The sequence below is a fragment of the Myodes glareolus genome, chromosome 2, assembly GCF_982192425.1.
Source record: "Myodes glareolus chromosome 2, mMyoGla1.1, whole genome shotgun sequence".
In the NCBI taxonomy this organism is placed as follows: domain Eukaryota; kingdom Metazoa; phylum Chordata; class Mammalia; order Rodentia; family Cricetidae; genus Myodes; species Myodes glareolus.
The window spans coordinates 127,484,446-127,509,369 of record NC_142027.1 but is presented as its reverse complement, the minus strand read 5'-3'; the positions used below and the strand labels follow the sequence as shown (position 1 = coordinate 127,509,369).

Genomic DNA, 24,924 nt, shown 5'->3' with positions numbered 1-24,924 from the left:
TAGTAGGGAAATACCCCTTATAACTCTAATGATGCTTTGAACTGTTTAAGAAAACTGTCTTCTCTTTACAGATAAATGAATGTTTGTTTCTCAAAAAATATATATAAATGAGCTAACATTGAATAGAAAAGTTAAAAGGAATGTGCTTCTGTCAAAGAAAGCTTTGTGCATTTCTTTGAGGTAAAGTCATGATTCTATTAAATAGGTAATACATTCTCATAAAATGTGCAGATTCTTTCAAATTACATCATATAGTTACCAGGGGAACACTCCTTATATGTCTAACAATTCTTTGAACAGTGTAAAGAAACTGTCATCTCTTAGAGATAAACGCATGGGTGTTTTTCAAGAAATCTTATAAATATGCTAATAGTGCATAGAAACACTAAACAATATGTGCTTCTTTCACAGAAAGTTTTGTGTGTTTCTTTGAGCAAAAGTCGTGATTCTCTTAAGAAGCTAAATACACTCTCAGTAAATGTTTTGACTCTTTCAAATTACAGGATATAATTACTAAGGGAGCACTTCTTATTCATCTAACAACACTTTGAACAGTTTAAAGAAACTGTATTCCCTTTAGAGATAAACCCATGTGTGTTTCTTAAGAAATCTTATAAATGTGCTAACAGTGAATAGAAAAGTTTAAAGAAATGTGCTTCTTTCACAGAAAGCTTCATGAATATCTAAGAAAGAAAGTCATGATTCTATTAAGAAGCTAAATATACTCTCATTAAATATGGTCATTCTTTCAAATTACGGCATATATCTACAAGGGGAAGACTCCTTAAATTTCTAACAATGCTTTGAATGGTTTGAGGAAAATGTCCTTTCTTTATAGTTAAACACATGTGCATTTCTCAATAAATTTTATAAATGTGCTAACATTGCATAGAAAATTTAAAAGAATCCTGCTTTTTTTTCTTAGAAAGTTTCTTCCATTTTTTTTGAGGGAAAGTCACAATTCTAATAAGAACATAAATACACTCTCATTAAGTGTGGTGATTCTTAGAAATTAAAGCATATAGTTACTAGGCAAACACTTTTACGTCTAACAATACTTTGAACAATTTAAGGGAACAGTCTTCTCTTTAGAGAAAAATGAATTTGCTTTTCTCAAGAAGTCTTATAAAAGTCCTAACAGTGCATAGAAACATTTAAAAACATGTGTTTCTTTTACAGAAAGCTTCGTGCATTTGTTTGAGGGATATTCACGATCCTATTAAGAAGCTAAATACACTCTCATTAAAGGTGGTGACTCTTTCAAATTACAGCATATAGTTACTAGGAGAACACTCCTTACATGTTTAACAAGGCTTTGACCAGTTTAAAGAAATATCTTCTCTTTAGAGATAAATTCATGTGTGTTTCTCAAGAAACATTATAAATGTGCTTACACTTTATAGAAAAGTTAAAAGATGTGTGCTTCTCTCACAGAAACCTTCATGCATTTCTTTGAAGAAAAGTCACAATTCTATTAAGAAACTAAATGCACTCTCATTAAATGTGGTGACTCAAATTACAGCATATGGTTACTATGGAAGCACTCGTACATCTAACAATGCTTTCAACAGTTTAAGGAAACTATCTTCTCTTTAGAGATAAAGGTATGTGTGTTCCTCAAGACATTTTATAATTGTGCTAACAGTCCATAGAAAAGTTAAAAGAAACGTGCTTCTATCACAAAAAGCTTCATGCATTTCTTGAGGGAAAGTCAAGATTCTTTTAATAAGCTAAATACACTATCATTGAATGTAGTGATTCAAATTACAGCTTATATTTACTAGAGCAACACTCCTTATATGTCTAAAAATGCTTTGAATAGTTTAAGAAAACTGCCTTTCTTTAGATATAAATGCATGTTTGTTTCTCAAGAAAACTTATAAATTTGCTAAGATTGCATAGAAAAGTCTAAAGAAAGGTATACTTCTTTCACAGAAATCTTTGCGTGTTTCTTTGAGGGAAACTCACAAGTCTTTGAAGAGCAAAATACACTCTCATTAAATGTGGAGATTCTCTCAAATATCAGCATTTAGTTACTAGTGCAACATACCATATACCTATAACAGTTCTTTGAACAATTCAAGGAAACTGCCTTCTCTTTAGAGTTAAACAGATGTGTGCTTCTCAAGAAATCTTATAATGTACTGAGAGTGCATGAAGTAGTTAAAAGATATGTACTTTTATCTTTATGTACTTTATATGCAAAGAAATCTTTGTTCATTTCTTTGAGGAAATCTCACGATTCTATTAGGAAGATAAATTGACTCTCATTAAATGTGATTTTTTTCAAAGTACACCATATAGTGACTAGGGGAACACTCCTAATATGTGTAACAATGCTTTGAACAGTTAACAAAAACTGTCCTTTCTTTAGAGAAAATGCATGTGAGTTTCTCAAGAAATCTAATAAATTTGTTACCAGTGCTTAGAAAAGTTAAAATACACGTGATTTTTTTTCATTGAATGCTTTGTGAGGTCTTTTTTGAGGGAATGTTACAATTCAATTAAGAAGCTAAATACACTCTCATAAAATGTAGTGACCCTTTCAAATTACAGCATACTGTTACGAGGGGAACACTCCTTATATATCTAACAATGCTTTGAAGAGTTTAAAGAAACTGTCTTCTCTTTATTGATAAATGCTTGTGCATTACTCAAGAAATCTTATAAATGTACTAACATTGCATAGAAAAGTTAAAAGAAATGTGCTTTTTTCTTAGTAATGTTTATGCGTTTCTTGAGGGGAATGTCAAGATTCTATTAAGAAGCTAAATACACTCTCATTAATTGTGTTGACTTTTTCAAATTACAGCATATAGTAACAAGGACAACATTCCTTATACGTCTAAAAAGCTTTGAACAGTTTAAAGACACTGTCTTCTCTTTAGAGATAAATGCATGTGCATTTCTCAAGACATCTTACAAATGTGCTAACCTGCTTCTTTCACAGAAAGCTTTGTGCATTTCTTTGAGAGAAATTCATGATTCTATTAAGAAGCTAAATACACCCTCATTAAATGTGGTGACTCTTTCAAATTGTAGCATATAGTTACTAGGGGAAAACTCCTTATACCTCTAACAATGCTTTGAGCAGTTGAAGGAAACGGCCTTCTTTTTAGAGATAAATGCATATCTGTTTCTTAATAATTCTTACACATGTGGTAAGAGTGCATAGAAATGTTAAAAGACACATGATTCTTTCAGAGAAATCTTCAAGCTTTTCTTTGAGGGAAATTCACGATTCTATTAAGAAGCTAAATACACTCTCATTACATGTGATGATTCTGTCAAATTACAGTTTATAGTTACTAGTGAAACAGTCCTTACACGTCTAACATTTCTTTGAACAGTTTAAGGATCCTGTCTTCTCCTTAGAGATAAATGTATGTGCATTTCTGGTGAAATCTTATAAATGTGCTAACAGTGCATATAAAAGTTAAAAGATATATGCTTTTTAGTAGAAATCTTTGTGCATTTCTTTGACAGAAACTCACAATTCTATTAAGAAGCTAAATACACTTTCATTAAATGTGTTGACTCCTTCAAATTAGCATATATAGTTACTAGGATAACACTTCTTATACATATAACATTGCTTTGAAGTTTCTTGAAACTGTCTTCTGAATGCTGGGAAGAAGGGCAGAATGAGAGATGCCATGGATCTAGTTTTTAAGATGGACGCTGGTTAGAATCTTGCTGGTAATCCACAGTCATGTGGTGTCACACAGACTAATAAAAATGGGTTAAAGTAAGATGTAAGAATTAGCCAATAAGGTGGCTGACTTGGCTGCAGCTGTGGTGTGAGGCATGTGTTTGGGCCTTCACCATCCCCTAGCCCCCGGGAGCCCACCCGCCACGGCCATGCTGCACTTCTACATAGGATGCCTGAGCTACAATCTCCGCAAGAAGGACATACAGCGCTTTTTCAGTGGCTATGGCTGCCTCCTCGAAATGGACCTCAAAAATGGGTACGGTTTCATGGAGTTCGAGGACTCCCATGACACCGACGACGCTTACGAGCTGAACAGCAAGAAGCTGTGCGGCAAACAGGTGATCGTAGAGCACAGCCCGGGGCCCATGCCGTGACCGCGATGGCTACAGCTATGGAATCCGCAGTGGTGGAGGTGGATACAGCAGTCAGAGAACTTCTGGAAGGGACAAATATGGACCACCTGTTCATACAGAATACAGGCTTATTGTAGAAAATTTGTCTAGTCGTTGCAGTTGGCAAGACTTAAAGGACTTCATGCAGCAAGCGGGAGAGGTGACATATGCAGATTCTCGCAAAGAATGCACAAATGAGGGTGTAATTGAATTTACATCCTACTCTGACATGAAGTGTGCTTTGGATAAACTGGATGGCACAGAAATAAATGGGATAAATACTAGGCTTTTTGAAGATAAGCCACAAACAAGCCATAGGTGCTTTTACTCTGGAAGTAGATTCAGATCACTATCTAGAAGAAGGTCACAGAGTTGGAGTCGCAGGAGCAGCCGCAGTAGATCTTGAAGCATCTTAAAAAGTCATTCCCAGACTCTGAGGCTGGGCTGTGGGCTCAGCCGGGCAGGGGCAGTTCCTGTGCTCTGAGAGCCTGCCTGACAGGCAAGCCCTGAATCACCTCAGCCACATTCCTGGCCTGCAAGAAACAGTGATCTTCTAGCAGACATCCATTGGAGGAGGGGTGAGTTGCTCCTGGCCCGAGGACTTCGGCTAGGAGGAATTCAGACTTTCCCCACCCCCCCTCGACTTTCTGGTTGCCCTGCAGTGGTGGCTATACCCTGCTGAGCTCTCCCGAATCCCATCCCAGCCCTCATACAGGTACACCTCCCTCTCTTTCTCCCCTCCCCCTGGGGCCACAAGATCTCCCCACAGCTGCTCCCTTGCGTGCTGGGACGGGGCTGTGAGTGCAACCCGGCACGAGGGAGTGCCTGTGTTTCAATAGACTGCCTGAAGAAAGGTAGACATTCTGTCAGTGAAGTCCCTGCTCAACAAGGGAACCTGACCTGGTACCAGAAGATCCAATATAGAGCAGTTGAAGGAAAAGATGGGCAGATGCCAAGGCAAGAACTCCTCCAACAATCTAAAAAACAACATGAAATCACCAGATCCCAACGACCCTACAATAGAAGGACTTGAACCTCTTAATTCAGAAGAATTGGAAAAAACTGCCATGATGAAAGCAATAGAGTCCCTTAAACAGGATATGAATAATTCCCTTAAAGAACTGGATGAGAAGTACAACAAAAGGATTGAAGAAATGAGTAAAGAAATGGATGAGAAATATAACAAAAAGTTTGAAGAAATGAGTAAATCCGTGAATGATACATTGGGAAACCAAGAAAAAACAATCAAACAGGTAATGGAAACAGTTCAAGAATTGAAAACTGAAATGGAGGCAATGAAGAAAACACAAAATGAGGGCCGGTTGGATATGGAAATCTAGGTAAACGAACAGAGACTACAGAATCAAGCATAACCAATAGGATACAAGAGATGGAAGAACGAATCTCAGAGTCTGAAGCTACCATAGAGAAAATAAATGCTCAGATCAAAGAAATCAACAAATCCAACAAATTCTCATCACAAAACATTCAAGAAATCTGGGACACAATAAAAAAAACCAAATCTAAGAATAATAGGGATTGAAGAAGGAGAAGAACTGCAGATCAAAGGCCCAGAAAATATATTCAACAAAGTTATAGAAGAAAACTTTCCCAACTTAAAGAATGATATTCCTATGAAGGTTCAAGAAGCATACAGAACACCGAATAGACTTGATCAAAAAAAAATCCCCTCACCATATAATAATCAAAACAAAAAACATACAGATTAAAGAAAGAATATTAAGAGCTGCAAAGGAAAAAGGTCAAGTGACTTATAAAGGTAAACCGATCAGACTTACACCAGACTTCTCTATGGAAACCATGAAAGCCAGAAGGTCCTGGATAGAGGTACTGCAGAAACTAAGAGACCATGGATGCAAACCCAGACTACTATACCCAGCCAAGCTATCATTCACTGTCAATGGAGAAAACAAAATATTCCAGGATAAGAACAAATTTAAACAATTCGTAGCCACAAACCCAGCCTTACAGAAAGTAATAGAAGGAAAATCGCAACCCAAGGAATCCAACATGGCCAACACTGCCTACAATAACTCAGACATCTAGCGACCGTTCACGAGCTTAACTCAAAGAAGGAACACATACAAACTCTATTAAACAAACAAACAAAAAATAATAATAACCAGAGTCAACAACCACTGGTCATTAATATCACTTAATATTAATGGACTCAATTCACCTATAAAAAGGCACAGACTAAGAGATTGGATACGAAAACAGGATCCAACATTCTGCTGTTTACAAGAAACACACCTCAACCACAAAGACAGACATCTACTCAGAGTAAAGGGTTGGGAAAAGGTTTTTCAAGCAAACAGACTTAAGAAACAAGCAGGTGTGGCCATTCTAATTTCCAACAAAATTGACTTCAAACTAAAATCAATCAGAAGAGATGGAGACAGACATTTTATACTCATAACAGGAACAATTCACCAGGAGGAAGTCTCAATCCTGAATATCTATGCCCCTAATATAAAGCCTCCTACTTATGTAAAAGAAACACTTCTAGAACTCAAGGCAGTCATCAATCCACAGACACTAATAGTAGGAGACTTCAACACACCTCTCGCACCAATGGACAGGTCAATCAGACAGAAACCCAGCAGATAATTAAGAGAATTATTAGAGGTATTGAATCAAATGGACTTAACAGACATCTATAGAACATTCCACCCAAATAGGAAAGAATATACCTTCTTCTCTGCAGCTCATGGAACCTTCTCGAAAATTGACCACATACTCGGTAACAAAACAAACTTCCACAGATACAAAAAAATATTAGTAACCACCTGTGTCCTATCAGACCACCATGGATTAAAGTTAGAATTCAACAACAGTGCTACCCCCAGGAAGCCAACAAATTCATGGAAGTTGAACAGTCAACTACTGAATCACCCCTGGGTCAAGGAAGAAATAAAGAAAGAAATTAAAGTCTTCCTTGAATTTAATGAAAATAAAGACACAACATACTCAAACCTATGGGACACTATGAAAGCAGTGCTAAGAGGAAAGTTCATAGCACTAAGTGCCCAATTAAAGAAAACGGAGAAAGCACACATTGGAGACTTAACAGCACACTTGAAAGCTCTAGAAAAAAAAAGAAGCTGATACACCCAGGAGGTCTAGAAGACTGGAAATAATCAAACTGAGGGCTGATTTCAACAAAATAGAAACACAGAAAACAATCCAAAGAATCAATGAAACAAAAAGCTGGTTCTTGGAGAAAATCAACAAGATTGACAAACCCTTATCCAAACTAATCAAACGGCAGAGAGACAACTTGCAAATTAATAAGGTCAGATGAAAAGGAGGACATAATCACAGACATAGAGGAAATTCAGAGAATCATTAGATCTTACTACGAAAATTTATATGCCACAAAGTTGGAAAATGTAAAAGAAATGGACATTTTTTAGATAAGTACCATATACCAAAGTTGAACCAAGACCAGCTGAACAATCTAAATAGACCTGTCGGTCGTGAAGAATTAGAAGCTGTTATCAAAAATCTCACTACCAAAAAAAGTCCTGGACCAGATGGTGTCAATGCAGAATTCTACCAGAACTTCCAGGAAGAGCTAATACCTATACTCCTTAATGTATTTCACAATATAAAAACAGAAGAGTCATTGCCAAACTCTTTTTATGAAGCTACAGTTACCCTGATACCAAAACCACACAAAAACACACAACCAAGAAAGAGAATTACAGACCAATCTCACTCATGAACATTGACGCAAAAATACTCAATAAAATACTGGCAAACCGAATCCAAGAATACATTAGAAAAATCATCCATTATGATCAAGTGGGCTTCATCCCAGAGATGCAGGGTTGGTTCAACATACGCAAATCTATCAATGTAATCCATCATACAAATAAACTGAAAGAAAAAAACCAAATGATCATTTTATTAGATGCTGAGAAAGCATTTGACAAAATTCAACACCCCTTTATGATAAGGGTGTTGGAGAGATTGGGTTTACGAGGATCATACCTGAATATAATAAAAGCAATTTATAGCAAACCGACAGCTACCGTCAAATTGAACGGAGAGAAACGCAAAGCCATTCCACTAAAATCAGGAACACGACAAGGCTGTCCACTCTCTCCATACCGCTTCAATATAGTACTTGAAGTTCTAGCAATAGCAATAAGACAACATAAGGGAATCAAGGGGATTCGAATTGGAAAGGATGAAGTTAAACTTTCGTTATTTGCAGACGATATGATAGTGTACATAAGCGACCCCAAAAACTCTACCAAAGAACTCCTACAGTTGATAAACACCTTTAGTAATGTGGCAGGATACAAGATCAACTCCAAAAAATCGGTTGCCCTCCTATACACAAAGGACAAAGAAGCAGAGAGGGAAATCAGAGAAACATCACCCTTCACGATAGCCACAAATAGCATAAAATATCTTGGGGTAACTCTAACCAAGGAAGTGAAAGACCTATTTGACAAGAACTTTAAGTCCTTGAAGAAAGAAATTGAGGAGGATACCAAAAAATGGAAAGATCTCCCCTGTTCTTGGATTGGGAGAATCAACATAGTAAAAATGGCAATTCTACCAAAAGCAATCTATAGATTCAATGCAATCCCCATCAAAATCCCATCAAACTTCTTCACAGACCTTGAGAGAACAATAATCAAGTTTATATGGAAAAACAAAAAACCCAGGATAGCCAAAACAATCTCATACAATAAAGGAACTTCTGGAGGCATTACCATCCCTGACTTCAAACTCTATTACAGAGCAACAGTGTTGAAAACAGCTTGGTATTGGCATAAGAACAGAGAAGTCGACCTATGGAATCGAATAGAAGACCCGGATATTAACCCACAAATTTATGAACACCTGATTTTTGACAAGGGTGCTAAAGGTATACAATGGAAGAAGGAAAGCATCTTTAACAAATGGTGCTGGCATAACTGGATGTCAACCTGTAGAAGAATGAAAATAGATCCATATCTATCACCATGCACAAAACTCAGGTCCAAATGGATTAAAGACATCAACATTAATCCGACCACTTTGAACCTGATAGAAGAGAAAGTGGGAAGTAGTCTACAAGATATAGGCACAGGAGACCACTTCCTAAGCAGAACCCCAGGAGTGCAGACAATAAGAGAAACAATGAATAAATGGTACCTACTGAAACTAAGAAGCTTCTGTAAAGCAAAGGACACTGTCAGTAAGACAAAAAGGCTACCTTCCGACTGGGAGAAGATCTTCACCAACCCCTCATCAGACAAAGGTCTAATCTCCAAAATATACAAAGAACTCAAGAAACTAGACACTAAAACCCTAATTAACCCAATTAAAAAATGGGGGTACTGAACTGAACAGAGAATTCACAACAGATGAATTTCGAATGGCCAAAAGGCACTTAAGGTCATGCTCAATGTCCTTAGCCATCAGGGAAATGCAAGTCAAAACAACTTTGAGATATCATCTTACACCTGTCAGAATAGCCAAACTCAAAAACACCACTGATAGCCTATGCTGGAGAGGATGTGGAATGAGGGGAACTCTCATCCATTGTTGGTGGGAATGCAAACTTGTGCAGCCACTGTGGAAATCAGTGTGGCGGCTTCTCAGGAAACTGGGAGTCAACCTCCCTCAGGACCCAGCAATTCCACTCTTGGAAATATACCCAAGAGATGCCCTAACATACTGCAAAAGCATTTGTTCAACTATGTTCATAGCAGTACTATTTGTAATAGCCAGAACCTGGAAGCAGCCTAGGTGCCCCTCAATAGAAGAATGGTTAAAAAAGGTGTGGAAGATATACACATTAGAGTTTTACTCAGCGGTAAAAAACAATGACATCTTGAATTTTGCATGCAAATGGATGGACATAGAAAACGCTTTACTGAGTGAGGTAAGCCAAACCCAAAAAGAGGAACACGGTATGTATTCACTCATAAGTGGATTCTAACCATAATTAAAGGTCTTTGAGCCTGTTATTCATGATCCTAGAGAAGCTAAATAAGAAGATGAACCTGATGAAGATTATTTAGCTATCCGCCAGGAGGTAGGAAATAGACAAGAGTCCCAGGTAACCTCGGGTGCATGGGGGGGTGGGAGGGTTGTTGGAAGGGGAGACGGTTAGAAAGAAGGAAGTAGGGGAGGAATGGGCAAAGCTCGGTGGACCGGGATGTGGGGGAGGGAGGAAGGATGAATATGGGATCAGGGAAGAATATAGTTCAACTAAGGGAGTCATTTTTGGGATTACAGGAGACTTGATTATATATGGGATCCCAGGTCCAAGGAGAGATCCCCAGATTGTTCTCTGGACAGAGGAGAGGGTGCCTGAACCGGCCTTGGCCCATAACCATACTGATGAATATTTTGCTTATCACCATAGATCCTTCATCTGGAGATGGATGACGATACAGACGGAGACCCACATTGGAGCACCGGACTGAGCCCCCCAAGGTCCAAATGAGGAGCAGAAGGACGAAGAAAATGAAAAAAGAAATAAGGACTGCGAGGGATGCTATCACCCACTGATACAAGGGGACGGATCTAATGAGAGCTTACCAACGCCAGTTGGACTGGGACTGAACGAGCACGTGATCCAACCAGATTCTCTGAATGTGGCCGGATTCTCTGAATGTGGCTAGCCCGGAGTCTTTCTGAAAAGCCATTGACAATGACACTGGGACTTGTTTCCTCTGCATATACAGGATTTTGGGGATCCAGTCTGTTTGGATTCTCACCTTCCTGGACCTGGAGGGAGGGGGAGGAGCTTGAACTTCCCACAGGGCAGGAAACCCTGTCAGCCCTTAGGGACGAAGAGGGAGGAGGAGAGGGAGTGGGGGGAGTGGGAGGGTGTTGGGAGGTGGGGCGGAAATGGAAACTTTTATAATTTAATAAAATTACTTTTAAAAAAAGATATTTTTGACTCCAAAAAAAAAAAAGTCATTCCCAATCTAGGTCACGGAGCAAAGGTGGATCCCGATCCCCCTCAAAAGGCAGGAAATCCAGATCAAAGAGCAAATCTAAGCCCAAGTCTGATCGGTGTTCCCACTCACATTCAAGAAGCAGATCTAAGGATGAGTCTGGGAAGTCCCAAAATAGGTCATGTGCTCAGTCTCCCAAAGAAAATGGAAAAGGAGATACAAAGTCAAAATCCAAATCCCAGAGTCAGTCTCAATCCCATTCACCTCTGTTGGATCCACCTTCAAAGACCTATTCTGCATCCCCTCCACCAAAAAGAGCTTCCAGGTCCCATTCTAGATATCGTTCAAGGTCCAGATCAAGTTCCAGAGATTAAACCTGAACTCTATATTCTTTGCACACAATTAATGGAACACTTTCCTACTTGCTTAGGCAGTTACCTTCCAAGTTTGTACTTGGCCTCTTCTTCAAGAGGATTTTCTGAAAAGGGAACATAGGAATTTAATCTGTGGCCAAATTTAATGAGAAAAAAGATGAGGTTTTAAAGTGGTAGTATGAAGCCCTGTCCCATCTTTGTAGAATTAAGATAATTTAGATTTTATAGCCTAAAACAACTTTTGTGAAGATTAAGCTCATTTAGATTTTTTAAAAAGAAAATATTGCAGCAGAATCTGCTGCAGGGTTCTGTTGCTTTGTTTGCTTATTTTTAAGTTAACGGTCTCAAGCTTTGGCTATTGCAGGCTTTACAGGGAAAACCCAAATTTTTAATTATGTTGGCTTCTTATAAAGATTGAGTTATGTAAGACTTAAATAAAAGTTTTCTATCAAGATGATTGCCTTATTGAATAGGTCACTATTTAGGGCCCTGTAAGGACTGATACCTGCCATTTATGGAGACAGTGTAAGTTACACTGAAGTGTAAAAACAAGTCAAGCCTCAGACCAGCAATAAATTAATCAGTTTGGATTTTTTTAAAAAAATACTATTAGCCAATAAGAAACTAGAGCTAATGGGCCAATAGGTTTTAGTGAATACAGTTTCTATGTGGTTATTTCATGTGCAAGCTAGCTGGGCACCTGGAACAAAGAAAGGGGCCCTCTCCTGGAAACAATTGGTGCTTAAACATGGTCAACTAACTGCACACAAAACCTGAGAGGGCTTGAAAAGAAATTTTAGACACAAATGTAGAGTTTAGTACTGCTTTTTGCTGTTTTCTGGCAGCGTGCCACAGAGAGATTTTCCTCACTAAACAGCCGCAACAGGAATAAAGTAGTGGTTTTAAAATACTGGCTTTCTGGCCTGTGCTGCCAGCTAGACCTCTGATCCTTTTGGGAGACGGAGTATTTGGATGGGATTTGTGAGAAAATTGCTCTGGCTTGCTTGATGACAACTTGAACTGGCTGTGTCCTTGGAATTGGGGCACTGTGCATGGCTCAGAGGAGCAATCAGCTCTGCCATGCTTGACTGTGCAGAGCGGTGGGCAGCAACTACCATATTTACCATAATAACAGAGCAGGTTAAGTTTTAGACTGGTCAGGCAAACTAGTGTTACTGTATTACCCCTACTAAGGGGGAAACTTAAGTTTTTTGAAGTGCTTAACATTTTAAGAAGTTCTCCTGGAAAGTAAAGAATTACAGATGCACAATAGGACAGATCCAGACATAAAAGACCTCTAAATAGATCACAGTGTTGGATAAATGTACATAGGCTTAGGAGAGAGAAGAAAAAGTGTATAGAGAGTCATAAAATAAAGTTAATGCTTTCAAATAAAGGTAAAGTCTTTAAAGAGAAAAATACAGAGAATGATAGATTAAAAGACTAAAAAATAAGCCACATAAAAATGCAAATTTCACAGAGAGTCTGAATTATGTATATTCTGTTTTCTTTAAATTTTTTCATGGTAGAACAACTAAGTACAGAGAGACATTTCATTGTATGGGCTGCTAAGATAAATCAGCATTATTATGACTTCAGAATTTGGCCAAAGGATATGATGCTTTGGAAAAGAGGTTCTTCTATTGTTTTCACAGAAGATGAGAACCTGTGGATTGCCTTCAGGCGAATATGGTTTGATAGACCATACCCTCCTGAAAGGTTGCTGTGAACACCCTCAAAAACTTACTTTGCTCAAGTGCTGAATGAGATGAACCTAACACACAGGATACGCCATGAAGGACTTGATTAACAGAGCTCCCATATAGCACGAAGCAGTTTGGAGAGAAAAAGCTATGCCCATATTGTGAAATATTGTTTATAATTTAAAATATTGTTTATTTACAATTAAAGGGGGATATGATATAGATATAAATAATTTTTGCATTGGTGTGGATCTTGGTTTGTTGATACAAGTTTAAGGTCAATTTTGTTTTATATGTATATGCATACATGCATATATATATGTATGTATGTATTTCTGATCTTGATTAAGGTATTGTGATTGTGTAGCTCATTTTAAAATGTAATATATAAATAAAAATTATAGGTTAATAGAGTCATCTTTAATAGTCAAGCTTGTAGTCATGTTAGTTATATAGAGATATATTTTATTGATATAAAGAGATATATTTCTGTTAGATATTCTTCAAAGCTTTCAGATACCTTCAGAATATGGCATTTAGATGTTTTAAAAAATTAGGACTTTTCATGGCAAAAAGATTCATGAGATATCTGCTCCTGGAAGCACCAAGCTACTTCGAGTGGAAGATGGGCATTGAAGAGGCTCCTTAGCCTTTTGGGCAAGAAACTGTTCTTGCCTGGACTGCTTCACTGGACATAAAGTGCCCACAGAGAGATGACTGCTGAACTTGCCTAAAGGTGAGATGATCCTTAAGGTTTCCTGCTTCATAAATAAGTTTGTGAGATATTCTGCAGGATACAGAAGAAATTGACTGAGCTCCTGCTGCAGGGGCTTCTTTGTTCCACATGAACCTGCCCCCTGACCAAGTTTGCTCTTTTGTCAACGAGGTCCTTGGACAACCAGGAGTCCCTGTTCCTGCGCTGAGGAGATCCAAACAGAAGGGTGCGTGTGTGCCAGCCCAGAGTACACAGTTCGGGAACGGAGCACAGGGCCCCTCCAGATCCTGTTACAGGGGCTTCTTTATTCCACATGATCCTGCCTCCCCTAAGCCTGCCCTATTGTCTGTGAGGTCCAGGGCCCAGGAACAGTTACTGCTCCTGCACTGAGGCTATCCACCCAGAGAGGTGAGTGTGTGCCTGTCCAGCCGGAAGATCACTAAAAGGTAATGCAGGGCACCTCCAGCTCCTGCTGCAGGTGCTTCTTTGTTCCACATGGCCCTACCAACCCAAGTACAGCCTTTTGTCTGTGGGGTCCTTGGACTACCAGGAGTCCCTGTTCCTGTGCTAAGGAGATCCATCCAGACGGATGGTGTGTGCCACCCCAGGGAAGATGATCCAAAAGGGAGTACAGGACACCTCCAGCTCCTGCTACAGGGGCTTCTTTGCTCCACATGACCCTGCCTCCCCAAAGCCTGCCCAAAGCCTGTCTTGGAGGTCCTTGGCCCAAGAACAGATCCTGCTTCTGTACTGAGGAGATCCAGTCAGAGGGCACTTCTTTCCATCTGTGGGGTCCTTAGATCCAACAGCACGAGCAGCTCCAGTGCCAAGGGGCCCTAAGCGAGGCCAGACCAAGAAAACGTCCGAAGCACACAGTCAGTCACAGTAAAAATTGGACCAAGATGCCAAGACTCTCCTGGCTGCATCTGAAGGAAGAGATGGGCAGGCGCCAATGAAAGAATTCCTCAAACAACAAGAAAGGCAACATGATATCACTAGAGTCCAGGGTATACACAGCAAGAAGACTTGAACACCCTATTCCAGAAGAAGTAGAAGAAATAGGGGAAATGGGTAGAGAGAAGGGAGAAGGGGAGGATTCAGGAGAGCTTGGGGGAATGGGATGGGTGGGATGGAGGAAGGGTGGATATGGGAGCAGGGAAGTAAATATCTTAATTAAGGGAACCATTTTAGGGAATGCAAGAGATTTGTCTCTAGAGGGGTTCCCAGATCCAAGGAGAGGTCCCCAGATTGTTCCTTGGGCAGCAGAGGAGAGGGTGCCTGAACTGGCCTTGTCCCATAGCCACACTGATGAATATCTTGCATATCACCATAGAACCTTCATCAGGCGACGGATGGAGATAGAGACAGAGACCCACATTGGAGCACTGGACTTAGCTCCCAAGGTCCAAATGAGGAGCAGAAGGACGGAGAACATGAGCAAGGAAGTCAGGACCACGAGAGGTGTGTCCACCCACTGAGACGGTGGGACTGATCTAATGGTAGCTCACCAAGGCCAGCTGGACTGGGAGTGATGGAGCATGTGATCAAAATGGACACTCTGAACGTGGCTGGCAATGAAGGCTGACTGAGAAGCCAAGGACAATGGCACTGGGTTTTGATTCTACTGCATGGACTGACTTTGTGGGAGCCTGGTTTATATGGATGCTCACCTTTATAGACCTGTATGGAGGGAGGAGGACCTTGGACTTCCCACGGGTCAGGGAACCCTGACTGCTCCTCAAACTAGAGATGGAGGGGGAGGTGAGAAGTGGGAGGGAAAAGGGAGGCGGGAAGGAGGTGGAAATTTTTAATAATAAATTAATTTTAAAGAAAAGAAAAAGAAAAAGAGGTCAAAGGCAGTTAATTAGAGAAAGGGTGGAGCTGTGCATGGAATAGTTTAGATTGAGAAAAGGGAAAAAGATAAATGAAGTACTTATGTTTTAATTTCAAAAATAAAACCAAATAAAAGATTTTACCTTGGAAAAAAAGAAATAGACTTTAAACGTAACATTATGAAAATAATAGAGAACCTTAAACAGGATGTGAAAAACTGCTTTAAAGAAACAGAGAAGACAAACAAAAAGGTAGAAGAAATGAATAAATCTCTAAAAGATACCCAAAAAAAACAAGAAAAAGCAATCAAACAGGTAATGGAAACAGTTCAAGACTTGAAAAATGAAATGGAGGTAATGAAGAAAACACAAACCGAGGAAAGGTTGGATATGGAAAATAATACTACAAAAGCATTTGTTCAACTATGTTCATAGCAGCACTATTTGTAATAGCCAGAACCTGGAAACAACCTAGATTCCCCTCAATAGAAAAATGGATAAAGAAGGTGTGGCACATATACACAATAGAGTTCTACTAAGCAGTAAAAAAACAATGACATCTTGAATTTTTCATGCAAATGAATGGAAATAGAAAACACATTACTGAGTGAGATAACCCAGACCCAAAAAGATGAGTATGCTATGTACTCACTCATTAGTGGAATCTAGCCATAAACAAAGGACATTGAGCCTATAGTTGGTGATCCTAGAGAACCTAAATAATAAGGTGAAGCTAAAGAAAAGCATATATTTATCCTCCTGGATATTGGAAGTAGACAAAATCACCAGGCAAAAGTTGGGAGCACAGGGGTGGGGTGGGTGGGGGGAAAGGGAGATGGGGAGAGAGAAAGGAGAAGGGGAGAATGGGGAGAGCTTGGGGGAATGGGATGGTTGAGACGGAGGAGGAATGGAATGGGAGCAGGGAAGTATGTATCTTAATTAAGGGAGCCATTTGAGGGTTAGCAAGAGATTTGGCCCTAGAGGGGTTCCCAGGTGTCCAAGGGGATGTCTCCAGCTAGGTCCTTGGGCAGCAGAGGAGAGGGTGCCTGAACTGACCTTGTCCCATAGCCACACTGATGAATATCTTGCATATCACCATAGAACCTTCATCTGGCGATGGATGGATATAGAGACAGAGACCCACATTAGAGCACTGTACTGCACTTCCTAGGTCCAGATAAAGAACAGAAGGAGGGAGAAGATGAGCAAGGAATCAGGATCACAAGGGGTGCATCCACCCACTGAGACGGTGGGACTGATCTAATGAGAGCTCACCAAGGCCACCTGGACTGGGACTGAATGAGCATGTGATCAGACCAGACTCTGAATATGGCTGACAATGAGGGCTGACTGAGAAACTGGGTTTTAATTCTACTGCGTGTATTGACTTTTTGGGAACCTAGTCTGTTTGGAAGCACACCTTCCTAGATCTGGATGGAGGGGGGAGGGCCTTGGACTTCCCACAGGGCAGGGCACCCTGAGTTCTCTTAGGACTGAAGAAGAGAGGGACGGGGGGGGGGGGGGAAACAGGAGGGTAATGGAGGACGGGAGGAGGTGAGAAATTTTAATAAAAAAAATGATTGAACTGTCCTTGAAATTTCTTGCTTCAGGAAAAGGCTTGTAGGCTGAATATGGGTGCTCCAATGGTACAGAACTTTGGGTAAGTGCCCAGGCAGCGAGATATCTCTGTCAATTCTAGAGTTTTGGAAGTTGTTTATAATGTACTTCCTGTTTACTTAGGTAATATTATATTCTTCTGGCATTTTTGATGGAGATGAGGAATAGATAGTTATAGTCATAATTTACTTGCTTATGAGAAATGATAAAGCAAATATGAGTATTGTAACTGAAATTCTTATTTGATACCTGCTTTGTTATATGTAATTTTACTATGTTAAAGTTAAAGTCTTTCTTTTTGTTTAAACAGAAAAGGGAAAATGGTGTAGGAGGATCTTCTGTTTATGTATTGCTTTCATTGGTTAATGAATAAAAAACTGCATTGGGCCAGATGGGGCAGAACTTACGTAGGCAGAGAAGACAGAAATGAAGGATGGGAAGAAGGGCAGAGTGAGAAACACCATGGATCTTCTGTCTGAGACAGATGCTGGTTAGACTCTTACTGGTAAGCCACAGTCATGTGGTGTTACTCAGAATAATAAAAATGGGGTAAAATAAAATTTAAGAAATAGCAAATAATAAACTAGAGCTAATGAGCCAAGCAGTGTTTTAATAAATATAGTTTCAGTGTAGTTATTTCAGATGCAACCTAGCTGGGCAACCAGGACAAAAAAAAAGGTGCCGCTCCTTGTGACAATAGTTACTAGGGGAGCACTCCTTGTATGTCTAACAATGCTTTTAACCTCTCTTTCGAGGTAAATTCATGTACATTTCTCAAGAAATCTTAGAAAATGGGCTAACACTGCATAGCAAAGTTAAAAAAAACGTGCTTCCTTCAGAGAAAGTTTTGTGTGTTTCTTTGGAGGAAAGTCATGAACTTTAAGAAGCTAAATATGCTCTCATACATGGAGATTCTTTAATATTTCAGCATATAATTACTAGAAGAACACTCCTTATACTAATACTTTGAACATTTTAAGGAAACTGTCTTCTCTTTAAGATAAACACGTGTGTTTATCAAAAAAGCACATAAATGTGCTAACAGTAGATAGAAAAGTTAAAACATATTTGCATCTTTCACAGAAATATCATGTGATTGTTTGTGGAAAAGTCACAATTTGATTAAGAAATTAAATCACTCTCATTAAATGTGGTGATTCTTTCAAATTACAGCATAAACTTACAAGAGGAACACTCATTACACGTCTAACAATGTTTTAAACAGTTTAAGAAAACTGTCTTATCTTTAGAGATAAGCACATGTACATTTATGAGAAATTTTATAAATGTGCCAACAGTGCAGAAAAACTTAAGAGAGACATGTTTCTGTAACAGAAAGCTTTAAGCATTTCTTTGAGGGAAACTCAGAATTCTATTAAGAAGCTAAATACACTCTCATTAAATGTAGTGACTCTATCAACTTACAGAAAATAGTTACTAAGTGAAGACTTCTTGTACATCTAACAATGCTTTTAACAGTTTAAGAAAACTTTTCTTTAGAGAAAAACACGTGTACATTTCTCAAGAAATCTTATAAATGTGCTAAGAGTGCATAGAAAAGTTAAAGAAACGTGATTCTTTCATAGAAAGCTTCATGCATTTTTTTGAGAAAAGTCAAGATTCTATTAAGAAGCAAAATAGACTCTCATTAAATGTGGTGATTCTTTCAAATTACAGCATATGGTTACTAGGGGAACACTCCTTATATGTCTAACAATGCTTTGAATAGTTTAGGCAAACTCTATTCTCTTTTGAGATAAATGCATGTGCATTTCTAAGAAAATTATAAATGTGGTAACAGTGCATAGAAAAGTTAAAAGGAACATAATTCTTTCATAGAAACTATTACATTTCTCTTAGGAATACTCATGATTCTATTAAGAAGATATATACACTCATATTAAATGTGGTGATTCTTTCAAATGACCACATATAGTTACTGGGGGGAATGCTCCTTATAAGTCTAACAATGCTTTGAACAGTTAAAGGAAACTGTCTTCTCTTTAAGAAGTCTAGAGTTTCTCAAGAAAACACATAAATATGATAAAAGTGCATAAAAAATTAAAATACATGTGCTTCTTTCACAAAAACTTCGTACATTTTTTTTGAGGGAAACTCACAATTCTATACAGAATCAAAATACACTCTCATTAAATGTGGTGTATCTTTTAAAATAAAGGATATAATTACTAGGGGAACACTCCTTATATGTCTAACAATGCTTTGATCAGTTTTAAAAAACTGTCTTTCTTAGATATAAATGCATGAGCATTTCTCAGGAAATCTTATTAATGTGCTGACAGTGGATAGAAACAGTAAAGAAAATGTGTTTCTTCCACAGAAAGTTTTGTGTGTTTCTTTGAGAGAAACTCAGGATTCTATAAAGAAGCTAAATACACTCATTAAATGTAGTGATTCTTTTTTAAAATTTTTAATTTTATTTACTTATTTATTTATTTAAAATTTTCACCTACTCCCCTCCTCCCATTCCCTTCCTCTTCCCCCATTTCCCTTCCCCACTCCCTCTCTAGTACTAAGAGAAGTCAGGGTACCCTGCCCTGTGGGAAGTCCAAGGCCCTTCCTCTCCATTCAGGTCTAGGAAGGTGTGCATCTAAACAGACTAGGCTCCCCAAAAGCCAGTTCATGAAGTAGAATCAAATTCCAGTGCTTACCATTTCTCAAGAAATCTTATAAATGGGCTAACAGTGCATAGACATTAAAAGAAACAAGCTGCTTATCAAAACTGTGAGTTTCCTTTAAAGAAAGCATGAAGCTTTCTGAGAACAAAATGTGTTTTTTCTCTAAAGAAAAGAAATTTCTTTAAACTGTTCAAGCATTTTTAGAAGTAAAAGGAGTGTTCCACTAGAGACTGTAAGCTGTTATTTGAAAGATAAGAAGATAAGCACAATCTTCTGAAAGTGTATTTAGCTTCTTAATAGAACTGTGAGATTCCCTTAAAAAAGCAGGAAGCTTTCTGAGAAAGAAGCACATTTCTTTTAGTTTTCTATTCACTGTTTGCACATTTATAAGCTTTTGTGAAAAAGACACATGTGTTTCTTTCTGAATAGAAGCGATTTTTTTAAATGATCAAAATATTGTTAAAAGTAAAAGAAGTGTTCCTATAGACTGTACATGCTATACTTTGAAAGATTAGCACATCTTTTGAAAGTGTATTTAGCTTCATAATAAAACCATGAGTTTCCCTCAAAGAAATGCAGGAAGCTTTCTGAAAAAGAAGCACACCTTTTTCTTCAAAGAAAAGCAATTTCTTTAAACTGTTCAATGCACTGTTAGAAGTAAAAGGAGTATTTCTCCTAGACTCCATATGCTGTACTTTGAAAGATAAGCACAGTCTTTTTAAAGTGTGTTTAGCTTCTAAATTGAACCGCGACTTTCCCTCAAAGAAAAGCACTAAGATTTCTAAGAAAGAAGCATGATCACCAGGTGATGGTGGCACATGCTCTTAATCCCAGCACTCAGAATGCAGAGGCAGGTGGATCTCTGTGAGTTTGAGACCAGCTTGGGTCACAGAAGCTAGTTCCAGGACCGGCTCCAAAGCTATAGAGAAACCCTGACTCAAAACACCAAAAAATGAAGCATATTTCTTATAAGTTTTCTAATCATTGTTAACACATTTCTAAGCTTTTGTGGAAATTGCAAAACCATATCTTTGTGAAGAGAAGCAATTTCTGTGAACTGCTCAAACCATTATTAGAAGTAAAAGGAGTATTCGCCTAAGGTCGATATACTGTACTTTGAAAGATAAGCACATTCTTCTGAAAGTGTATTTAGCTTCTTAATAGAACTGTGAGTTTCTCTCAAAGAAATGCACAAAGCTTTCTAAGAAAGATACATGCATTTCTTTCTAAAGAGAAGCAGTTTCTCTAGACTGTTCAAAGCATTGTTAGAAGTAAAAGGAGTGTTCACCTAAATTCCATATACTGTACTTTGAAAAATGAGCATATTCTCTTGAATGTGTAGTTAGCTTCTTAATAGAACTGTGAGTTTCCCTCAAAGAAAAGCGTGAAGACTTCTGAGAAAGAACCATGTTTCTTTTAAGTTTTTTATTCACTGGTAGCACATTCATAAGCTTTTGTGAAAAATGCACATGTGTTTCTCTAAAGAAAAGCAATTTTGTTAAACTGTTCAAATCATTGTTAGAAGTAAAAGGAGTGTTCCCCTAGACTCAATATGTTGTACTTTGAAAGATTAGCACATATTTTGAATGTTTTTTTTTAGCTTCTTAATAAAATCGCGAGTTTCCCTGAAAGAAATACAGGAAGTTTTCTAAGAAAGAAACTTGTGTTTTTCTCTAAAGAGAAGCAATTTCTTTAAAATGTTCAAAGAATTGGTAGAAGTAAAAGAAGTGTTCCCTAAACTCTATATGCTTTAAAAGATAAGCACATTCTTTTTTTTTCTTTTTTTTTAATTTATAAAAATTTCCACTTCCTCCCCTCTTCCCAATACTCTCCCACTCCTCCCACTCCCTCTCCCCCTCCCTCTCCAGTCCTAAGAGAAGTCAGGGTTTCCTGCCCTGTGGGAAGTCCAAGGTCCTCCCCACTCCTTCCAAGTCTAGGAAGGTGAGCATCCAAACAGACTAGGCTCCCACAAGGCCAGTCCATTTGAAAGTGCATTTAGCTTCTTAATAGAACTGTGAGTTTCCCTCAAAGAAAAGCACAAAGCTTTCTGGGAAAGAAGCATGTTTCTTTTAAGTTTTTTATTCACTGGTAGCACATTTATAAGCTTTTGGTAATAAAATGAACATACGCTTCTATCTGAAGAGAAGCGATATCTTTAAACTGTTCAAACCAATGTTAGAAGTAAAAGGAGTGTTCACCTAAACTCCATATGCTGTACTTTGAAAAATGAGCACAATATTTTGAAAGTGTATTTAACTTCTTAATAGAACCATGAGTTTCTCTCAAAGAAAAGCTTGAAGCTTTTTGAGAAAGAAGCATGTGTTTCTGTCTAAAAATAAACACTTTGATTAAATTGTTCAAAGTGTTGTTAGAAGTCTAAAGATTTTTCCCCTAGAGTCTACATGCTGTACTCTGAAAGATAAGCACATTCTTTTGAAAGTTTATTTAACTTCTTAATAGAACCGTGAGTTTCCTTCAAAGAAAAGATTGAAGCTTTCTGAGAAAAAAGCACATTTCTTTCAAGTTTTCTATTCACTCTTACCACATTTATAAGCTTTTGTGAAAAACGCACATGTGTTTCTCTCTAAAGAGAAGCACTTTCTTTAAACTGTTCAAAATGTAGTTAGAAGTAAAAATAAAGTGTTCCCCTAGACTTTATATGTTATACGTCAAAAGCAATCCTTTAAAATTGTATTTAGCTTCTTAATAGAACCCAGAGTTTCTTTCAAAAATGTATGAAGTTTTCTGAGAAAGAAACATGCATTTCTTTCTGAAAATAAGCAATTTGATTAAACAGTTCAAAACATTGTTAGAAGCAAAAGAAGTGTTCCCCGAGAGTCTATGTGTTGTACTTTGAAAGATGAGCACATTCTGTTGAAAGTGTAGTTAGCTTCTTAATAGAACTGTGACTATCCCTCAAAGAAATACAAGAAGCTTTCTGAGAAAGAAGTACATTTCTTTCAAGTTTTCCATTCATGTTAGCACATTTATACGCTTTCGTGAAGAACGCATATACATTCCTCTTTGAAAAGAAGCAATTTCTTAAACTGTTCAAAGCTTTGTTAAAAGTAAGGAGTGTTCCCCAAGATGCTATATCCTGTACTTTGAAAGATAAGCACATGTTTTTGAACATATATTTAGCTTTTTAATAGAAGTGTGAGTTTCCCTCAAAGAAGCATGAAGCTTTCTGAGAAAGAAACATGCTTTTCTCTCTAAAAAGAAGCAATTTCTTTAAACTGTTCAAAGCATTGATAGAAAGAAAAGGTGCATTCCCCTAGACTCTATATGCTGTACTTTGAAAGATAAGCACATACATTTGAACATGTATTTATCTTCTTAATAGAACCATGAGTTTTCCTCAAAGGAACACAAAGCTTTCTGAGAAACATATCTTTCTCTCTAAAGAGAAGAAATTTTATTGAAATGTTGAAATATTGTTAGAAGTAAAAAAAAATTATTCCCCTAGATTCTATATGCTGTACTTTGAAAGATAAGCACATTCTTTTGAAAATGTATTTAGCTTCTTAATAGAACTGTGAGTTTCCCTCAAAGAAACACAGGAAGTTTTCTCAAGAGGGGGCAAGTTACTTTTAAATTTTCTATTCACTGTTTGCAACTTTATAAGCTTACTTGAAAAATACACGTGCCTTTCTATCAAAGAGAGCAATTTCCTTAAACTGCTCAAAGCATTGTTAGAAGTAAAAGGAGTGTTCCCTTAGGTTTATATGCTGTGCTTTGAAAGAATAAGTACATTCTTTGAAATGTATTATCTTTGAACGATAATCACATTATTTTGAAAGGGTATTTAACTTCTAAATAGAATTGTGAGTTTCCCAAAAAGAAATGCACAAAGTTTTCTGAGAAAGAAGCAGGTTACTTTTCAGTTTTCGATTCACGTTAGCACCTTTATAAGCTTTCGTGAAAAACACACATGCATTTCTCTCTAAAGAGAAGCAATTTCTTTAAGTGTTCAAAGCATTGTTAGAAGTAAATGTAGTGTTCCCCTATACTCTATATTCTGTACTTCAAAGATAAGCACATTCTTTTGAAAGTATTTTTAGCTTCTTATTGGAACTGTGAATTTCCCTCAAAGAATCGCACAGAGCTTTCTGAGATGAAACATGTGTTTCATTCTAAAGAGAAGCAGTTTCTTTAAACTTCTTAAAGAATTGTTAGAAGTAAAATGAGTATTCCCCTAGAGTCTATATGATGTACTTTGAAAGATAATATGAGTGAGTGAGTGAGTGACCACATGACTGGCGTTCTTGGGGAACTGAGTACAGGTCTCCTCCAACTCTCTAAGCTTTCCTGGCCATCCATAGGGAAGTTTCCTGGCTGATGGCTCTCTTTAGCACATTCCAACCTGCCCCCATCCACCCCTCTTGATCTGCGAGGCCCTTGGATTCTCAAACTCAGCCTGTTCCGGGTTTGAGATGTTGAGGAGCCAATGGGAATGTCCCTGCCGCTTGAGCTATTTTGTACCACCCCACCCTCCATCCCAAGCCCACCTTTTTGTCTAAGAGGTCTTGGAACCAGGCAAGAGGTCTCTGCTCCTGTGCTGAGAGGATCCAGACAGGTCCTTGTATCCCCCAACTCAGCCTGCTTCAGAGCAGAGAAGATTTGAGAGCCAGCTCCAGTGCTGAGGGAATCTAGGAGAGGATAGACCAAGAAAAACTTCCAAGTACACAGTCAGCCACAGCAAAGATTGGGCCAAGATGCTAAGACTCTGGTGGCCTAATTTGAAGGAAAAGATGGGCGGGCGTCAATGCAAGAATTCCTCCAACAACCTGAAAAGCAACACAATAACACCAGAATCCAGCAAACATGCAACAGGAAGACTGGAACACCCTAATCCAGAAGTAGAAGAAATCAACTTTAAACATAACCTTATCAAAATGATTGAGACCCTTAAACAGGAAGTGAAAAACTCCCTTAAAGTAATGAAAGAAAAGACAAACAAAAAGAAGAAAATAATAAAAACCTCAAAAATACCCAAGAAAACCAAGAA

At 38.1% G+C, this 24,924-nt stretch overlaps 1 pseudogene; it reads left to right on the top strand.

Annotated features, from left to right (window-relative positions):
* Positions 1–3,861: 3,861 nt before the first annotated feature.
* Positions 3,862–11,410, top strand: LOC125408699 (serine/arginine-rich splicing factor 6-like; annotated as a pseudogene).
* Positions 11,411–24,924: the final 13,514 nt, after the last annotated feature.